The sequence below is a fragment of the Lepisosteus oculatus genome, chromosome 9, assembly GCF_040954835.1.
Source record: "Lepisosteus oculatus isolate fLepOcu1 chromosome 9, fLepOcu1.hap2, whole genome shotgun sequence".
Taxonomy (NCBI): Eukaryota; Metazoa; Chordata; class Actinopteri; order Semionotiformes; family Lepisosteidae; genus Lepisosteus; species Lepisosteus oculatus.
In genome coordinates, this window is record NC_090704.1 from 23,720,880 (window position 1) to 23,742,158 (window position 21,279).

General features: G+C 40.9%; 1 protein-coding gene and 1 pseudogene across 1 annotated transcript in view; both read left to right on the forward strand.

The window, feature by feature from the left end:
• LOC138241222 (acyl-CoA-binding domain-containing protein 6-like) overlaps positions 1 to 21,279 on the forward strand; it is a 496,682-nt gene that overhangs the window by 95,999 nt on the left and 379,404 nt on the right. The gene's annotated exons all lie outside the window — the stretch shown is intronic.
• Positions 15,030 to 20,025, forward strand: LOC138241245 (deoxyribonuclease-2-alpha-like; annotated as a pseudogene).

The window sequence follows — 21,279 nt, forward strand, 5'->3', positions numbered from 1 at the left end:
CTCGCTGTCTGCACCAGTCCACGGAGCCGCTCAGCTGCCGCTTCAAACTCGGCTTCGAGCTCCGTCTCTTCCAGGCGATACCCCAGGTCACCAGCACCGCAACCTTCCTCCCCGAGACCCAAGTCTGAATCCGAATCTGACCCACCGAGCGGCTCTCCTGTGTCTGGCCGAGCCGGGTCGGTACCTGAACCCGTAGCAGAGTCGGGGGAAGACAATGGAGAGCGAGACGCCATATTGGAGTATGTCTATAAATATAAATGTTATGATCGTGGTTTGTATTTCCCGAATAATCTAAATCGATCTCCAGGAACACAAATTATATTAAAATTACTCTCTCCTGCAGACAGTATCAAGATGCTGGCTAACCGTTTCGGGACTTGTTGCTCACCGCGGTCCGTTAACGGTTCGCTCCCCTAAGCGGTCCGAAGGGAAACCAAAAACACAGAGTAGATAAATTGCCAATTTGTTTTAAGCCCTCTGACCGGCAATACAGCTTGTGCAGTGAGGCATTGCAACTTGCCAATCACACGAAAGTTCATTAGGTGCACTTGTTGGTGCACAGTAGAACGTTGATAGTTCATCTGGCTTGCCTGGTTTTTCAGTAGCCAATTCATTCATGTATCTAGTCTAACCCTTTCCTCAAGGACGTCAGGATATCGGCGTCCACATCATAGTTGGGATGTTTGTTCCAGGCCCCAAACCCTTTGAATAAAAATATGCATTTCCCTGTTTGGTAGATTATTTAAACCTCTTATATTTTTTAAATCCAAATAGTTTCCCCTAGTTCGTGCTGCACTACTAAATCTTATGAAGTGCACTACTGTAGGTCAGTAGCTTTGAGGATTTTGAATACTTACAGTAAATCAGGTCTTGCTATAACTATGAATAGAATTATGAAGGCCAAGACTGTTTTATTTTTTTAATGGTATAGTACACCAATAAGATATTTACAGACAACTAACAAACCATTTTGTGATTTAGTTGAAAAGTGTCTGGTCATGCATGTGGTAGTGTGCTCACCTATTTGAATAACTCAACATTATACAAAAACATGAATGCGATTATTTTTATTTCAGAAACAGTAGATCAGCTAGGCAAATGAGGTTCCCATCATTAGAACTCCTTTTTTGAGTTTTCATTGCAAGGAGTTTCCCCTCCATGTTAAACATGTTTGATGATGGCAGATGGATTATTACAGGAAGGCTCTGGATAAAGCAGTCGACATCTTCGACAGCAAAGATGTTTTTTTTGGCATCTTCCTGAATTTGGAATTACAGGGATCCCTGGAAACACAGAGTGGTTTGACATGTCACTGTTCGAGTTTCTTTATTCCATGGCAGCAGGTCAGATAGACTTTGGATACAGTTCTACCCAGAGGCATCTGAATGTCAGGTTTATTCAATAAGAAGCTATTTGATTAAAGGTGTGTGGTAATTTGGCTATTAGACAACTGTTCACATTCATAACTATTATTCCTGTCATCTTCTATTGGACTATTCACCCCTGATCTGTACTATTACCTGTCCCTTAACCAGTTCAATACACAAATTTCCCTAAATGCCTATTGCCTTTAATTTAAGAAGAACATTATCAAAAGCATCTTTAAAATCTAATCATATCATTTTGTACGTTCTGTGTGTGTTTACTGCTGTGACTTGTTTGAAGAATTTTAACAAGATGGTAAAGGAAGAATGACCTTTTCTAAAACCATATTGACTACTGCTAGGGTCTTATTTTCATATGAGCGATCCTGTTGTTTAGTTCTAAAGTGGTTTTCATAACTTTACTTGTAAAAGAAGGAAGACGTATTAGCTTAAATCTTATATCTATCATATAAGTCACATTTAGTCATATTTACTATACCGAGAGATACTGTAGAAGGGAATGAGGGAGGGCACTGAAAATGGAGAAAATAGAGTACTGTTGAAGAGGACTGCCAAAGATTGATGCACTGGACAATGGACTATTTAGAAGAAGAGAGATCAGGTAAGAGTAGAGGTGCACAGGTAACCACTTGATCAGAGTGGAGTTTAGAGTTCTGCCTCACCATTCCTATGGAGGTAGCAGAGTCAATAAAACTTGACGTTTGCAGAACACCAAGGCCAATTTGTATACAAATCAGTTTGTTTTTTAAAGGATTCTAAATTTAGGATGAATTCCCCCATTCTACATAAATTCCATCCAATGTCTAATTCTGAACCACACTTGTCACTAATGTGCTACACAAAATAAAATCCAAGTCACAAACTAAATACTCACCATATGGAGTGTTCTGAGGCTTATTCCTACTGAATCTGTCCAAACTAAAAACTTTTTTTGAAGAACTATGAGCACACAAAGAAAACAATTTAGGAATATTTCTTCCACAGCTATTATACTTGAACTGTTACGTACTGTATTGATCTTGATAAATTTGTATTATTCATACAGAACATTCAGCATTGGCCACCATACAGTAGCAGTTGCTATTCTTGTTGATTGCAATTAATAGGAATGTCTTCTAGAATGTTATTTGATGTACAAATGAGCATTCTATTCAAATAATTTCTGTAGTGCTAATATTAAAAATACAATGTCCAAATTAATAATTAAAGTTTGGGTAACTAATCCATACCTTGTGTTTTTGAGGCTTGTTGTACTCATCAGGCACTTTAAATGGTCCAAAGCTTTCACAGCTCCCACGTCCACTGGATGTTCCCTGGGCTCTTAACGTTTCCAAAGATGGATTTGTTTCATTCTGAATTCTGACGTCTTTTGACCTATTACCCATGATCTTATGCTTTATCATGGAGCCAAACTTTTTCAAAGGATGTTTCTTGACTTTCTGGCTGTAGCGGCGAGGCTTAATAATAAGGCAGAATTAAGTGTTTCTGAGCTTTCCCAAATTAGGCCTCATTTCTCTGTTCATCTCTGTGGTGCAGCCACAGAGAAACCATTCATGCAAGGTGATTTAAGGTCCAAGGACAGCTCCCAAAGGGGGATGCACTTAGCTAAGCCTGGCTATCATGATCAATGGTCATCCATTGGTGCCTATCTGTCTAGGGAGTGCGAGTTGGACATCTGGATTGCATTCCTAAGTGTCAGGACTAAGTGACTCATATCTCACCTTGATCAACCAATCAGGGACTGGTAGGGCCGAGTAACCCACGTGGGACTCTGATGCCCATGGAACTTTCAGCCAATCAATGAGCTGAAGTTCCTCCAGGTAAAAACAGGCAACACAGAGAGCCTGAGTGATTCAACAAGATTCAGATTCAGATTCAACAATTCTAAAGGGAATTCAAAGGAGAATCCCAAGGGCAGGACATTCTCGCAGCGCGCCTCCTGACCATCCTGAGACTCAGCCCGGACAACCACGGAACGGCCAGTGTGTCCGAGTGCCAGAACTTTCCTTTGTTCTAAGAGTCTAGAGTGGAGGTTGCCAGAGAGTAACCAGCAGCAGGCCTCGTGAACAGGTCGGAACTGTGGACAGCTGAATTGCTATTCAGAACTAGCTCTTCATCAGGAACGAACCGGTCCTCTTCCTGACTTGCTGGGACCCACAGTCATCTTTTCTCCTGTGCACAAACTTTGCTAGTTAAAGCCAACAATGAGCACCAGCAGCGCACCGTCGCAAGCCGCACAGCACAGCCTGGCACCGAGCCAGAGAGCGCGGATTGGACAGCAACAGCCTGCAACTGTTTCTTTGTGCCCGCAGGAGATCTGAATCCCCAGAGATTGGATGAGTATTCAACTTCAATGCATTACAGCTCGAGAATTCAATTGTTATCCAAACCAGTTGATATCAATTTAATTCCTAAGAGTTATGTACTTGTTTGAGTATCTAATGTAGAAGTTGTAACCAAGTTCACTTTACGAAACGGTCTTAATGAATGATATACTGAACGTATTTCCTCTTGATGTGTAACTCTTTGTAACTGATTGAATATATATCTTTTGTATTCTGATAACCCTCTCGATAAGATCTGTTAGGTTTATATGCATATTCTATGTATTAATAAATGTATCCTCGTGTATTAGTACCTGTGTGTGCGCGTTGTTTGAGTTATGTCGCATGGTTGGATTCTAAAGCCACCAAAAGAATCAACTTTGTGATTTACTGCTACAATTAATAATTGTCTCAGTACATGCCCAAACCCTACAGAACTGGTGCCTTCAGAGAGCCACTATAATCTACGTTATTTGGCGTCCCTGAACCACTTTTCTCTACATTTATTTGGCGTCCCTGGGTGGGCGTGGCAAGACTGAAATGAGTCAACCAAGCGGAATAATTCAATATAAAACGCCGCGGGTTTCATACACGACAATACAGTGTGCTGAAAGCCGAAAGAAAAAGTTCCCCTTGCTCTTTAAGCAGTGCTTGATTGTTTTGTGATCTTTTGCGATCTACCGGGTTGATTGCATACATGATCTTGTGGTTTTCTGTGGTAAAACTGTGATTTCGTACTTAAAAGTAATACTCTTTAAGTTTAACGATGGTTGCTAAAAGGTCTGAATTCGAGTCGCTATTAAGCACTCTCTCTAGCAGCGACAGGTCTGACCACGATCTCTTCCATATCTCCGTCAGCGGAGAAGCTAGGAGAATAAATCTCCATTCTCTGAGAGAGCTAGCGAAGGACATAGAGAGATTTGACCCCGCAGTGTCAGAGAATAATATCGAGAGTTATATTCAAGACCTCAGGTATTACCTGCAGTACCTGCCAAACGCCACAGAACAGGAGAAAGTGTTTCTGGTTAGAAAAACTACCAGCAGAGCTGTACATGAGTGGATGGCTAGGCAGATGAAAGAAGTCTGTAATGATTTTGAGCAGCTTTGTCAAGCACTTATCGAAGAATACAGTGCGTTTATTGACCCGACTGCTGCGATAGCCGCCGCTCTTAACATTAAGCACGAGAGAGCAGAGTCCCCTCGCGAATATTACGAGAGACTTAGACGAACTTATTTTGCAGGGCGAAATGATGAGGGTTGCGAAGAGAACACACATTTCAAGGGTTTATTCATTGCGAATCTCCACCCGTCAGTCAGAAAGATGATCTTAATGCATACAGATGCACAGACCATGAAAATGACTGATATCAAGAGATTCGTGCAGAAAGCCTGGGAGTATGATGTCCAAAGTCGCTCTGAGCAAAGAGTTGCTAAAGCGACTGCGTTCACCGTCAGAGCCAGCAGGGTTAATTCCCCCCTGCTCGAAGGAGCACAGGCTCCTGAGCTGGCTAAGCCCCGTTCCAAAGCACTCACACAGGACCGCACCCAGCGTCCTAAGTGCCATGAGAACACCGGGGGAGGGAAAGGGCTAGAAAAAGCTGAACAAAAGGATTCAGTAGCCGCCCGCCTGGCCAGGCTTGAACAACCTTTATTAGGACAGGGACAACCGCTCCCCAAGGCTGCCGGAAGCGTGAATGAGCTGATACTCTCCAATGGAGGAGGCGGAGACCCGCCCCCTCTCCCTCCCTCAGTCTATCTGATTGAGCGGAATAGTTCCTGCCTGGATGAGGTCAGCCACTCCCAAGTGAGTGCTGACTCCACCCCTGAAGTCACAGAGCAGGCAGTAAAACGCAGAGGAAAAGCAAGAAGCTTTTACCTCAAGGCTGCCATGGGAGATGTCTTACCCAGTGAGACACTGATTGACACTGAGGTTGAAAGGTGTTTGATGTCACACGGCAAGCTCAAACGGGTAGAAAAAGAAAAGGGCATGCGACTCAGAGAGGAACCTTTGGTGGATCACCAGAAAGGCAAAGTGTGGAAACAGGTCAAGGCTCCTAAGTCTTCTGTACAGAAGGAAAGGGGGGCCAAGAGGCAGACTGTGCTCACACAGTGCCCACCGAACACAGAAGCCCATGCGGAGATTCCTTCTGTTCCCTCTGGACAAGAAATAAAAATATTTCCTTGTTCCCCAGATATACAGGGAAGTCGTGTTCCGGCTGAGGTCCCAACAGCCTCCATGCCACAGGAGCGCTGCTCCGAGCAGCCGCCTGATCCACCAGGTAAAGCACACCCCTTTTACATCCCTAAAGAGGAGCAGATCTCCCCACCTGGCGATGAGAAGGAGCTTTCCCTGTGCACCCTGGCACCCAAGAGGGTTCAGGAACACCACCCCGCAGTGGTGGAAGGGATCCAGATGGCAGGAGAGCAGGTTGGTGATGTAGCCCTCACCCTTAGCGCTGAGAGGTCCTCTATTAGTGAGGATCTGCTTGAGCAGCTGTCACAGGGCCACCGCCAGGTGCCCCTGGTGCAACATTCACAGGTTAGACAGGAGGTCCAGCTGGACGCTGAGACTACTGCGCTGTGGACACACCTGATCCCAGATGCCGATTCCCTCTGCTGTGACCCAGGGAACCTGCAGTCAGGTAACATTATTTCTCACAACTACCAGGTAGTGAGTAAGACTGACCTGATTGCTCCTTCCTCAACGGCAGGGTTGCCAACACACCCAGTCCCCCAGAAGGGACAGGGAATGAAAGCCGAGCCGGTTTTCTTACAGCCACCAGCTCAGTCTGTCAGTCTGAGTCTGACCAACAGTGGTTCAGCCAGACTGGAGCTGGATGGTAAAGTCACCCGCCTGCCAGTGCAGGACATCGCAAAGAGAGGTGTCAGAATCCCCGTATGCACTGACATGGGCCTGGTGAGTGATAGTGAGTTCAAAGACAGTGAACTAGCTATCCCAGTGCTGAGGCAGCTCCCTGAACCCCTAGCGAGGGAAGGGGGGAGCGAGCAGGTGTCCTACACCTACCCCCAGCGAACGATTGTAAACATGCCGATAGAGGGATTCCTCAATCAGGAAGTGTGCAGGGTGGACCTGAACAGTGAGAATGGGATAACAATCCCAGATCACTCAGGTGCTCCAGATGACCACTCAGCCGAGGGTCAGGCATGCTCCACCGCTGCACCGCCCCCTGCAGGGTTCCTAGAGCACAGGCATGAACAAATCGAAAAAGCAGATGCCCTGGAAACGGAGGAGCAGCATCAGCCGCTGCGTCAGATCTCCCCAGATTTCCAGGATGTTGGTGCCCAAGATGCCACAGGGCATACTGAGAAAGACACCATGTACATGCTGCGCCAGCTTAGAAAGGCAACAGTCACTCAGAAGGAGATGACTGGGATCAGCCACCCGAAAAGACTTTTGGGAGGACTGATTGCTGCCACCACTGTTGTGCATTTGCTATTTCTGGTAGGTTTGTGTGCTACTGGCACTCTCACCCTGACTGCCCCAAGAAGGCAGGTGTCAGAGATGCCAGAGGGTAGTGACAGACTGTATCGACAGCAGCAAAAGTTGGAAAGCTTAGGGAAAACCCTACAGGCAACTTCCTATGCAACAGGGTTAAACCTTATTCCCCAAACAGTGGACATGATTGTTGGTGTTATACAGTGGGTATATGCTTGTGTGCAACAGGCCAGAATGTTGACACAAGACCTGTTAAGGGAGTTTAGTGCCACTGTAGCCAGTCTAACCACGGCACAAATCCCAACCCACTTGATTCCACTCTTCTCAGTAGAGGAGTGTGTGACATTAACCCCATCGCTCATAGCTCACCCAGAAGGCAATCCAAGATTGAATTCGGTTCCAAATCTTGAGATGGGTATGGCTACCAAAGCTATCCATTGGCTGTGTCTAAACGATTCACCAATGAAGGGTGTAAAGCTACTAATGAGCAGAGGGAGGTTAATGAACCCCATGAAGAGCAGGTGGGAAGTAAATGGCTGGTCAGCACACCACATTTAACTGACACTATGACTTGTGACGGGCATGATACAGCTACCACAATGCAGCTATCTAACCAATAGTTTTCCTGTAAGTTCCCGAGGAGGCCATAGTACAGCATGGTAACTTAACACTGTACGGTCTGGAACCAGACAATATAAGACCAAACTTGAGGTCTAAGATGCCTTCAGGTGCCACACTATTCAATTGGATAGAAATCCAAGAAACAGTAAGCCCTGAAGAGGGACAGGTAGTTAGTTTGCTTTAATGGAACAAACCTCCAAACCACCCTAGGAGATACCCAACACAGGTGTTGTGGTTTATCGGGGGCTGGGAACAGGAACTGTTGTTATTGTAACACTACTGCCAGGTAGCTGGATCATGACTGACAGTGTACTCTGAATGATGTACTCTCACATCAAGATGTACTCTGGGTAGCATGAATGAGTCAAAGGTAGCATGTCAAAAGAAAGGAAGTGACTTCTCCCCAAATATCTACCACAGAGGTATCAGATATTGACAGTGAACTTCCTGATGTGTAATTCCTAGACTGAGATAATGTCTCCTACCGTGTTTATACATACTCCAGATGTTATTCATCCTGTTTGTATCCAATGCTGGTTCCGGTATGAATTCTCGAGGAGTAATGTAGACATTTAAGATTAATGTTCTAATGGCAAGGGACATCACTTAACTCTGTTTTGTTTTGAAGGCAACAACGCCTCAGGACCTCGTGACCTTCAAAAAGGGGGGATATGTAGCGGCGAGGCTTAATAATAAGGCAGAATTAAGTGTTTCTGAGCTTTCCCAAATTAGGCCTCATTTCTCTGTTCATCTCTGTGGTGCAGCCACAGAGAAACCATTCATGCAAGGTGATTTAAGGTCCAAGGACAGCTCCCAAAGGGGGATGCACTTAGCTAAGCCTGGCTATCATGATCAATGGTCATCCATTGGTGCCTATCTGTCTAGGGAGTGCGAGTTGGACATCTGGATTGCATTCCTAAGTGTCAGGACTAAGTGACTCATATCTCACCTTGATCAACCAATCAGGGACTGGTAGGGCCGAGTAACCCACGTGGGACTCTGATGCCCATGGAACTTTCAGCCAATCAATGAGCTGAAGTTCCTCCAGGTAAAAACAGGCAACACAGAGAGCCTGAGTGATTCAACAAGATTCAGATTCAGATTCAACAATTCTAAAGGGAATTCAAAGGAGAATCCCAAGGGCAGGACATTCTCGCAGCGCGCCTCCTGACCATCCTGAGACTCAGCCCGGACAACCACGGAACGGCCAGTGTGTCCGAGTGCCAGAACTTTCCTTTGTTCTAAGAGTCTAGAGTGGAGGTTGCCAGAGAGTAACCAGCAGCAGGCCTCGTGAACAGGTCGGAACTGTGGACAGCTGAATTGCTATTCAGAACTAGCTCTTCATCAGGAACGAACCGGTCCTCTTCCTGACTTGCTGGGACCCACAGTCATCTTTTCTCCTGTGCACAAACTTTGCTAGTTAAAGCCAACAATGAGCACCAGCAGCGCACCGTCGCAAGCCGCACAGCACAGCCTGGCACCGAGCCAGAGAGCGCGGATTGGACAGCAACAGCCTGCAACTGTTTCTTTGTGCCCGCAGGAGATCTGAATCCCCAGAGATTGGATGAGTATTCAACTTCAATGCATTACAGCTCGAGAATTCAATTGTTATCCAAACCAGTTGATATCAATTTAATTCCTAAGAGTTATGTACTTGTTTGAGTATCTAATGTAGAAGTTGTAACCAAGTTCACTTTACGAAACGGTCTTAATGAATGATATACTGAACGTATTTCCTCTTGATGTGTAACTCTTTGTAACTGATTGAATATATATCTTTTGTATTCTGATAACCCTCTCGATAAGATCTGTTAGGTTTATATGCATATTCTATGTATTAATAAATGTATCCTCGTGTATTAGTACCTGTGTGTGCGCGTTGTTTGAGTTATGTCGCATGGTTGGATTCTAAAGCCACCAAAAGAATCAACTTTGTGATTTACTGCTACAATTAATAATTGTCTCAGTACATGCCCAAACCCTACAGAACTGGTGCCTTCAGAGAGCCACTATAATCTACGTTATTTGGCGTCCCTGAACCACTTTTCTCTACATGGCTCACATTCACATCTTCATCCGGCATATTAACTGCAAAGGGGATGTTGCTGTGCGAGAGAAGCCCTTCGCTCTTAGAGTTTTGGTCAGTTGCATTGGGGTCCTGTAATGTTTTGCTATGTCAATGCGCAGACCACTCTTGCTTTGGGCTGGACTGAGATTTTTGTCCTTATTAAGGCTGGGATTGTACACATACCAAGATGAGTGTCCGGGCAACTCCTGTCACAAAAAAACAAAAAGTTACAGTTCAGTGATTGTTCAGTGTAAATCAAAACAAGTAACACTTCTCTTACTGAAAAGAAGATAAGGATTATGGGGTGTGTATATGTTTTTAGCACTGACGTTAACACTGGAATAAAGGCAGACAATGAAATATAAAATAATAAACCAATGTGAATGTTTACAATTGCATGTATAGAAAATAATGCATCTCAGTTTTTTTTATGATGCAGACATCAGTTTGGAAATGTAGACAATACTTTGAGCAAGTCTCTCTATAGTAGCATTAACTCACCTGATTGCTCTTGTACTAATTGAATAAGAAAGTGATAAAGCTGACATCCACAGACACGTGAGTTTAGAACGTATGCTATGAACTGACAGTAGGGATATTTCTGAGATGTTACACAGTATTAGGGAAAACAAATCTGGATTTGTAGTTTTATTGTAAAGGAAAATGCACAACATAACTATCATCATATTTACAAAATAAAAGTTCCATTTTCCAGTACTTTCTACACAAATGTCTGTTAATTAGGTACAGAACAGGTCCATCCTACTTTCATAAGAGAAATTTTTACAGGTTTGGAACTGTTGGTCATACCTCATCAACCACATCATGCTAAGAGGACTCCAGAAGTCGTGTTTTAATACAGTCTGGCCTCGAGGAGCTTTTCTTCCCTAAAGCCTTACACTGCTGTACTCCTTCTAGATCCTGGACTCTTTGAACCAGATAATCTCCAGGCTTCTCTCGTGTCTCAGAAGCTAACAAGGTGTCACACCAACAGCTTCTCCTAGGGAACGTGATGAGCAGGGCTTATCCATAGTGTCTTCTGGCTGGAAACTGTTTTCAAAACCACTTGGGACTGTTGGAGAAAAGCCTTTTGGAAACTTTGTCATAGAAGACTGTCGTTTTTTACTTCTGACTGTTCGACAAATAACAGGTGAAGGTTCTAACTGGTCCATTTTGGTGCACATGAGCTGCTCAGTGCTCCGGGTTTCCATATCAATGGCAGCTTGAGGAGTACTGGACTCAGGGCTGGAACAGTTTAGCTGAATTTCCTTTAGCAGATTATGTGTGATTCCATGTACTATTTCAGAAGAAACAAGAGAAACTTCAGAAAACTGAGGACTGGGTATTGCCTCTTTGTTGTGCTCACTAGTTATGTTAGTATCACCCCTCACCTCATCAACGATCTCACTTGCTTCTCTGCTAATACTGGTCTCTGGTGAAAGGGATGAACATCGGGAAGCTGAATGTGTCAGCTTGGAAATGTTGGTCACCATAGAACTGATTATGGTTTTGACCACTGTCTCATTTCTGGTGGCTACAGCTTTCTGTAGAACCTGTTGGGATCCAGTTTGGCACAGCAATTCATTGTGAACAGAGCTAGCAACCTGCTGAATCTTGTGTGGTTCATGAAACACATCATTATCCTGTTTCACAACTGTTATCTCCTGGTTTTCGGACAAGTCCTGCAACACACTGTCAAAGAGGTCCACAGCTATCTGACTCAGCAAAGACACAGACATCTTCCCTGGGATTTCTGTAGAAGTTTCCTCTTTTATCAAAGTAGGGTATATCTGCAATAGCAGCTGTGTTATGATGTTTTCCACAGTCTCAGTACACACTAAAGTCATATTAAGTGATTCTGTTGATTTAGCCATAGACATTTCCTGGAGCCCAACTAAGGAAACCGGTTCAATATTCAACGGTTCTACAGGGACACTGAGTGGTTTGATTTCAGAACTGTTTTCAAGATGGGAGTCTCTTTTCAGTTCCTCAGAAGAACTGTTCTCAATTTCTGATGTAACGATATGATTATATTCGTGTATTGCGACATTTCTTTGAAAAAATAGAATAGCAATATTATGGACAATTAATTGACTTTTATATTTCTAAATATCACAACATGATCGAATTTAAGTCATTTTAATAAACAATGAATAGTCACCTATGCGTTACAATATAAACATTTATACTGATTTAAATCGCAAACGAGGGTTTAAATTTATGTGTTTTTTTATTCACAATCAGACAAGTGCAACATAAATTGATATCTTTGTCTTCTAAGTATCTTAATAAACTTTCAGCATAGCTTTCTCTCTGTTTAGATTTATTTTTCTTGGGATCAAACGTGGAAAGATTAGATTTTAATCATTTTATTTTTTAAATACATTTTAGAAAAGTGTAATCTATACTAAAAAGCTGTACACCACCTGCTATAAAGATACATATTGTAATACTTTCGGGCTCAGATAGGACGGACACGAACTCAGATTTGCGGAGTTAAATCTCAACAAAACAACAACAAATCTCAATATCTAGTACGAATTATTTGTAATACAAACCAAAAACTCTCTCAAATTCCTACAATTAGCATAGCCTGCCCCTTATGCAAAACTAAACCCTCCTCAAAATCCAATTTTCAACATACAGCATTACACAAAATCAATACATCAACACTCTATACTCAATAACGATAATTCACAAACAGCCAGAACATGTAACTCCACATTCCCAAATAGACCTAATTTCCATAGCCCCGCCCCTTATGTAAAACCAACATCCCTCCCCTGTTGTCTCTCTCCGCTGGCCTTTGTAATCGTTTTTATTTTTAAATAAGTTTAGCAAAGTCATGTATTTTAAAAATCTTAAGATTTCTATATTTATGTCTTTATTTAGTGGTTTCATTAGTGACAAAGGCTAAACTTTCTTGGAAAAATGTCTTTTATGTAAACCATATTTGCTATTAATTCATTTAGGGCCAGAATATGTTCATTGTCTTCCAGTGAAAGAAGTTCCTTTCGCCGTAAATGTCGGGTTGACATTACAAGCTTGCCACGCCCGGACTGTTACACCAACGTATTAGCATGTTAAAGCGATTTCATTGAGGAGCCTAGCTTTCTTAACTAGTAACAACTGTACTTTTGGAGGGGGGGAGGTGTCTTTCGCTGGAAATCTTGCCCCCTTCTACTTTGAAAATACCTGTGAAACCGGTTTAATTCGTCACAGCCAGCACTCCCGCAGAGAGGGGGGTTGTACTCGTTAATGTCTAAACCGGAACACATCATTATATCTCATTTTGTATTTCTATAAAAAAATCGTTTGCCCAGCCTGACACTATTGTTGTTATTGTTTTTATCCTGTAAAGCGCTTTGAGGAGCCACCATTAAAGGCGCCATATACAATAAAGTTCATTATTATTACTATTGTTAATTTGCTGGACAGAGAGGTGAACATTATTACGCAGAAGACAAAGATAGCGATTTACGTTGCATTGTGCATTGTGCTGCTGTAATACAGTTTAAAATAATTAAAAGTCTAAACAGTATCAGCTTTATTTATGGGTTGCAATTTAAAAAAAGTCAAAAACCGCACTCAAAATGCAATTTAGAGCTTTCTGGCAAGAGGAGACACCCAAATTAATAATGTCACATGCCACTGTTTGTGCATGAACAAGGTTATACTGCTAGTTCCTTAGATACGCGATTAAAACGTTTTTAATAAAATGCTTTTATTCACTCATAATCTGACAATTTCAGGAAGACTAAGGTAGGACTAAGGGAATTGTCATCTGTTGTTGAAGCTCTGTGAGCTAGGTGACTTTGAGACCACTTGTTATCCCAGGTTGTTTGAATCGCCACAATTCAAATAGAGAAAAAAGAACTGAATGACAAGATTTAAGATGTGGCTGTCAATGTTGGATTAAAAAAAACACGTTGCCTGACGTTAGTTGCATTGCTTGAAAAATAATTTTATTTCGAGAGACTGGATAAGTAATTCAAGTGTTTTTTTAACTTCCTGAAAAACAGATAATTAAACTACATGTGCAAACGTTTTATGATATTTCGCTGTTGTGAATGTCTGTGGAGTGTATCTTATTTGTCTGTCTGTCCTGGCTGTGCTCTCTGGGTACAATGGGGACAGATGGGTACAATCAGTGTTGGGTATTTACTTTGCTTTGAGATGCCACTTTTAAAGGTGATATATAAAATCAAGGCTTTAACTTGCTTTGACTCCGCAAGTCTGAGTTCTTGTGTCTGTCCTATCCGAACCCGAAAGTATTACAATATGTATCTTTATAGGAGGTGGTGTACAGCTTTTTAGTATAGAATACACTTTTCTAAAATGTATTTAAAAAATAAAAATGGTTACAATATAATCTTTCCACATTTGATCCCAAGAAAAAATGAATCTAAACGGGGAGAAAGCTATGCTGAAAGTTTATTAAGATACTTAGAAGACAAAGATATCAATTTATGTTGCATTTGTCTGATTGTGAATCACAAAACATGTATTGAAACCCGCGTTTGCGATTTAAATCAAAACGTGATTTAAATCAATATAAATGTTTATATTGTAACGCATAGGTGACTATTCATTGTTATTAAAATTACTTAAATTCGATCAGAGTGGGAGTCAGGAACCTAACCCACAGCGCCACCGGCAAGGTCATATGCAGAGTGCTGAAAAAGCACTACAGAAACATTATCAACAGACAATGTACAGCGTGTACTATTCTTGTGTTGCGGTATATGAATATACTGATATCGTTATTAATTTCTTTAGATACACAATTCCATATTATATTCCCTTTTAATCAAATTCTAAAAGTATGCTTGTTGACTCCAGTATCACATTAGTTAAAGACTTCGAAGCTTAAAATGTTTAGGGAGAAAAAATACTGGTGTGTATTGTTTAGTACCGAGACCAGCCATATACTGTATGTTTATGTTCCAAAATTAATATCATTTATGGCCTTCACAGACGTTACAGTATGCTCCTATTCTTTTTATGCTCAGCTACTAAGATTTCCCTTCAGTGGTAAAATTCCATATAAATATTCAATACTTAAACTGGCACAGTAAAGACATTTAAATCTTTCTACGACCGATCAACGCACCACGAGTGCCCGTCGGTCAACCAATCACGTACCGCGGTATTTTGCATCATCTCGCGTCACGATGCGCGATGACATAGCCAATTACCCCCGGTATGTGCCTGGGCCGCGCACTTTGAATGGCTGCATCTGTAAATCCAGGGTACAACGTCTGATTTTTTTGTCATAAAAAAATTACTATTGGATTTGAAAGTTTTTTTTTTTCCTTTCAATAGTTCGTTTTGAAACGATTCACCAGAATGTATTCTTGAGGAGAGTAATGTTTGTGAGATGCTTGCCTTGCCTCGCTTCTTTTAGTCAACTGTTGACTCTTTGTCAACTGCTGCAGTTCAGTTCTACAGAGCTCTGCTGGTTTAAAATGCAGAAAATGAGCTCTAATCACATAAGATTATTCCAGTTTTGCCACAATGCTCATGTCAAACATGGGCGACCCCTAAAAACAAGAGCTATTTTTGCTTTGTAGGCCACTACATCACCTAGAAATGATCAAGGCTGCTTGACCCTTCTTCTCTTGCCACAGGTTCTGTTCATGTCCCAGAAGCACCAGTGCACCCACAGACTGGCAACAGACACTAGTATTGTTTAAGTGCCCTTTTTATTTTCTAGTGATCTCAACAGTTAACACTGTCCAACACCCAGGACACATTGTACAGTGTCACAGTTCTAGAGCAGTATACAGGATGTGATACTCTTTTATGTGTTTTTGGAATCATACAGGTTTATTCTGTATAAGCTGCCAGACCACGATGAAGGAAGAGGTCTGCGATACCTCTACATGGATGACCATACCAATGGCTGGGTGTATGGGAAGAAATTGGTGAATGACTCCAAGAGTGCAATGGGGCAGACTTTGCAGCCTTTTTTGTCCTACATTCATAAAAAGGTAAGAAACCTTTATTTATTATTTGTGTCATCTCCCAGAAAGTGAGGTCAGGATATACATTGTCTTTTCGATTTGTTTATTTTCACAGGTTTCTCTTATAATTCAAAAGCCTTTTGTGCAATACAAATACAAACTTTAAGGTAAGTAACATTTTATAATGTACAAGACAGAAGGACACAGAAAATGGGGGGGAAAAAACATCATAGACAGCACAACAAACAATAGAATTGTATCTGTAATACTTGCTGGGTTTGCTTGCTTATTCCTATGATTAAAGCCAAGTGCAATGTTTGCTACATATGCAGGATGTGAATTGTTCATTTTATATATATCTAAAATAAAATATTTTAACATTTACACTATTTCAGGGTAGAACATTTACACGTGTGATTCTGCAGATGTTGTCCAAATCATTGATTCAGTAGAAAACATTTATTTTAGGATTTACTGTGTATGGTCAAGACATGATGGCACGTCCGAAGTATATACTGTGTCTTTAGAATACCAACACCAGCTTTCTGTGTTTTCTGGTTTTAAAACTTGAATCATAAAGCTTTAAAGTATATATTTCCATCTTGTTTTTGTTCATTATTTTTTTTCCCCATTTACATTTCTTTGAGGCATCACATAAGCTAAGAACAAATCTGTTGCCTTCAAAGCTTTTTCTCCTGGTGAAAATCACTGAGTTTAAAAACACTTCTGTAAGTCAATATAATACTGATGTTTATAATAAAAAATTCATCTGCTGGGTAAAACAAAACTAAAGATGCTTGTTGTGGGCTCTATTGAATTGAATTTACAGTAGCCCATTTCTAAATGAATACAGTAAATTAAACTGTTGAGATTAAGAGATAAATGTACATACTTCATGGCCAATTGTCAGTTGAATAGAAATGAAAACAATTAATAGGACTAAGAATAGTCCTATTTTGGACTATGGTTTTCAATTCTCTTAATCTGATTTTTGGCCATGAAGTATGTTCAGTTTAATTCGGTTGGACAAAAAAAGCCAAAAGTCAGATTAAGAGAACTGAAAAATAGATTTTTTGTTTAGTTTGATCAATTATACAGTTCTTGTTTGATTCTTGAACTTAATTGATTAATTGACTTCGTCAGCTGGAAGCAGGCTTGATAATGGACTCTGTTCAAAAAGAGCAGACTTGTCCTTTAAAAACATTGAAACTGAAAAACCAGACGGATCAAAAACGATAAGAGATTTGAATATATCTTGTGTGACCTTTTTCAGGGATTGTGATGTTACAGACAGGAGTGTGGCTGGTTCACAGCACCCCAGAACTTCCAGATGTGCAAAATCATTCTACATCATTCTTGCCCTCCAGTGGGCATGAAAATGCACAGACCTTCTTCTGCGGGACTTACACATACAGCACCTTCAAGGACATAGGTAGGCGTTCACATGTACATACAGCTGTGTGAACCTTTTCTTGAACAAGTTTGATTGCTGAGCTTTAGTATGTCCATGGCATTGACATCACAGCTGTTTATCACTTTCTGAAAGCCTTTGGTACAATTTTTCCAGATTTTAAGATTCAAGTATTGGTTATTTGCAGTTCTTGTTCTGGTTTGGAGCACCTTTTCTTTTCCTATTCTAAATTTACCTGTGGGCAAAAACCAGTCTATTCTGTTATTTTCTGTTGGTGGTTCAATTTCATATGCAAGCTTAATATAACCCTGAGAATAGGTGGACACTAATAGACTTACACCTCATTGTGTATACAGATGAAAATAAATACCAAAATAGCCTTAGACTTTCTAATTAAATCTAAATGATGTGTATTGTGGCTGCTGAAAATGTATGTCAACATTTTAGAACTTGGAGGATAGTTTAACAAGTGAAAATAAATAAAGGAAACTCTCCAGACTAATGGAAAAAGAAAGGGGGCATTTGACCTGGATGTATGAAAATGCCATGCTTACTCTTGGTTATTTTTCATTCTTGTCTCTACAGCTGTGCAACTCCAGTATATCCATGTATACTCTTTTGACTATCACGTCCCCCAAACCTTCCACAGAGACCTTCAGTGTGTGGCTCAGAGAACATGCTATCCCAGGAAAGAGCCTTGGTTTAAGCAGCTGCCCCTGACATCTTTAGCAGGGTAAACTTTCACCAGCTTTGCAAAATGCTCTAGATTTAATGACGGTGAGCACCACTCAAGGCAGAGCTAGAGTCTGCAGAAAAAAAAATCAGTAAAGTCTATGGATCACGTTTGTTTCCCAACTGATTGCTTCTTTAGAAACTATTCTCCAATTCAAAATACAGAAACAGTATTGAACAACACAGTTGCCATGATCCATAAACAATCTCTGTGCTTCATTATTGCAGTTTGTTCCTGGGAAGTGAAAATGTCACATCAGCTATTTTTCTCATTTTAGATATTTGGAATCAATAGTTAATTTTTTGCATGCCTCTACATTTTAAAATCACAAATTAATTATCACAGTTCCAGACCTGAACCAGCTTGGAAGAGATGACGAAATGTACTTATTTCTTCAAAATATGTGCTTAACAGCCCCACAGTGATGCTAAGTGTCAGAGTTGGCATAAGTTGTACTAATGGTTTTTCTTTCACTGACAACAGTACAAGAGCACTGGTGCCCAGCTGGTCATAGAGGTTGCAGTTATCGGACGCGTTTGAGATCGCTTGGATATCCCAAAGTGTCCAACCCTGTTGGTGTTGGTATTCAGTGAATTATGTATCACTGCTGAAACTTGGACAACGATGTCTGATTTACTCTGAACAAGCACTTATTGAGCCTCTCAGAATCTGAATTTATTTAATTTTTACAAATTCTAACTCTATTGTATGTTGGCTGTTTCTAGCCAGCAAGACCCACTTTCTCACAAAGATTTTGTGGAACAATATCCAGTTTATTTTTACTCAAAGCCTTTCCCAATTGAAGATGTATTTATATAAAAAAGCATACTTTGTTTTGGTGAAACTTTCTCAATCTGCCACCTGGCAACTGAACTTTCCTACATGTTTCTGCGGTTACACTTTAGATTTAAGGTTTCATAGCATCGCTTTCTTTCAAAAGAGATTTTATGGGATGTTAGTAAAGCATCAATTTATATTCAGTAGTAATTTAGGTTTAGGATTTGTGTCTGAGGTAGTTTGTAGGTGCTTTATTAACATTCTGTAAAGCCCAATTCTTGAACAAATTGATTAATAGAATATTTCAATCTTTTATTTATACAACAATTTAAATCAAATGTTTTTCTCTTGGTATGTTGATTTAAACATAAGAAAGGATAAAAATATAACTTGTGTAGCTTCTTTAGATACCATTTAATACCTAAGAACACGAGAGGTTACATTTGGCCCATTTAGCTAATTTCTTAGTAGTTAATTCAAGGATCTCATCCTGCTGTTTCTTGAAAGGAACCAGGACTTAAATAACATGTGCAGTTTGTTCCATTAATCAACTAGTTTTGAAAATAAATTGATTAATTGATCCAAGGATCTCATTCTGCTGTTACTTTAAAGGTTATTGGAAACGGTTGTCATTTAAATATATTTAAAAAAAGGTTATGTAGAAAAGGAACAATCCAGTAAGTTTCAAACACTGCCCTTCAAAAGCAATATGTCACACTTCACACTTGATCTACTGTATATTGGTGGTGCTGATTTAAAAAAGAACGTTCTGGGTAGCAACCAATACAGTACAGCATTCAGAGAGGGGGGGAAGAAATACACATTCACTTGTTCTCGGTTCCAGTTTGACGTTTTGGTAGCAAGTGCACTTCCTGTTTTTGGTTGGGTAGAAAGTGTGTCTGGGACAGATTCTAACATGGAACCTGTGACACTGTTCCATTTCAGATCTCTATTCAGGTTTGCTGGTTAACTATTTAGGAGACGACTTCTTTGCCAAAAGCTGGGGGAAGCTTCATCAGCCTCTGCCGTCAAATTGCTCTGTGGCGCACAAGGTGTACAACGTGAAGACGATGCAGCTGCCCGAGGCCAGGCCTTTCGGCATCATGGTGGACCACTCCAAGTGGTGTGTGACGAAGGGTGGGGGTCCGCACTGGACCTGCATCGCGGACACGAACCGAGAGATCGGTCAAACGAGAAGAGGAGGCGGGGCTGTGTGCACAAGCAGGCCTGGAGTGTGGAAGGCCTTCCTCACAGTAGTTGACACATTTGAGGACTGCCAGTAACACGTGGCTGGCAGAAATAGACGAACAAGAAAGGGCTGTTTTCAAAAGATACTGCATAGTTTTTCCAAGTTAAGGCAAATGGTGGTAAGTAATATGTAGAAAAACTCTGCAGTAGCTCAAGTAGGTAGTGCGTCAACACGCGTAGGCCGCAAAGGAGAAGAAAAGAAACGGGAACGGACACCTGAAGAAGACTCTACAGCTGAAATGTTTCTTTTTTTTTTTCAGCATGGAATAAACCTTTACATGTTCCTAAACTATTCACTACTGACCTTAATAGCAAAAGTAAAATGTATTTTGGAAGGATATGTATCATGAGAAAGTCATGTATCTAAAAAAACATTTTTTGAATTAAGTACTGAATATATGGGGGGGGAGGCAAATTATTTTTGCTGAGGCGATATACAAATATTTCAAATCATAAAAGTACTTTCTGTTTGTGTTTCTTTAAAGGCTTGTTTGTAATAAAAGTGCTGGATCTGACCTGCCTTCCATTATTCCTGTGGCCCCATTAGGCAGTTCATATCAAGCACAAAAACTGCCGCTGCCGTTATATTGATACTAGTAGTCCTGTTCGGCACATATCTGTGATTTTTGTTTCTGTGGATGCGGGTTTTTTTTTACGCAGAAACCACACAATGGATGAATAATATATATATATATTTTTACTAGCTAAATCAATAACACCACAGACTACGTATTGCAAAACACAAGACAACCTATGCAACAGGTGGATAAGGTTAAATAAAAACAATCACCACATCTTCATATACAGTACAGTTACTACATAATTGATCAACTAGAAGCATTGGATTATATGACTGTTTACTCTGTGGAGCTGTCCACTTCGACTGGCTTTGTAATAGGCCTGTACAGTTTAAAAGAGAGAGTTTATAGTCACATTTTTATAAAGAATAAGGTTACAGTGCCGTGCTGGTGTTTCGATCCGGTAAGAATATCTTAATTCTATTAAACCTTCCAGCATTCCTTAATGATTTACTGATTTTTAAGTCAAAGGCCATACACCTAGCTGAAGTTAAAAAATATCTGAGGAACTTAAACCATTATCAAGCTGGCACTTGCAAAAGTAGGCATGTCTCTAATGTTGGGTAGGATTGAGTTTCCCCTTGAAGTCTTGATTTTCTGACCTGCTCAATGCCTGTGACCTCACAGTGATGTCACTCACAGTCGTGTTCTTCTCCAGTGGGTGATCTCTCTTTATAAGCTCAAAGCATGTCAAGCGGGGAAAGACTCTCT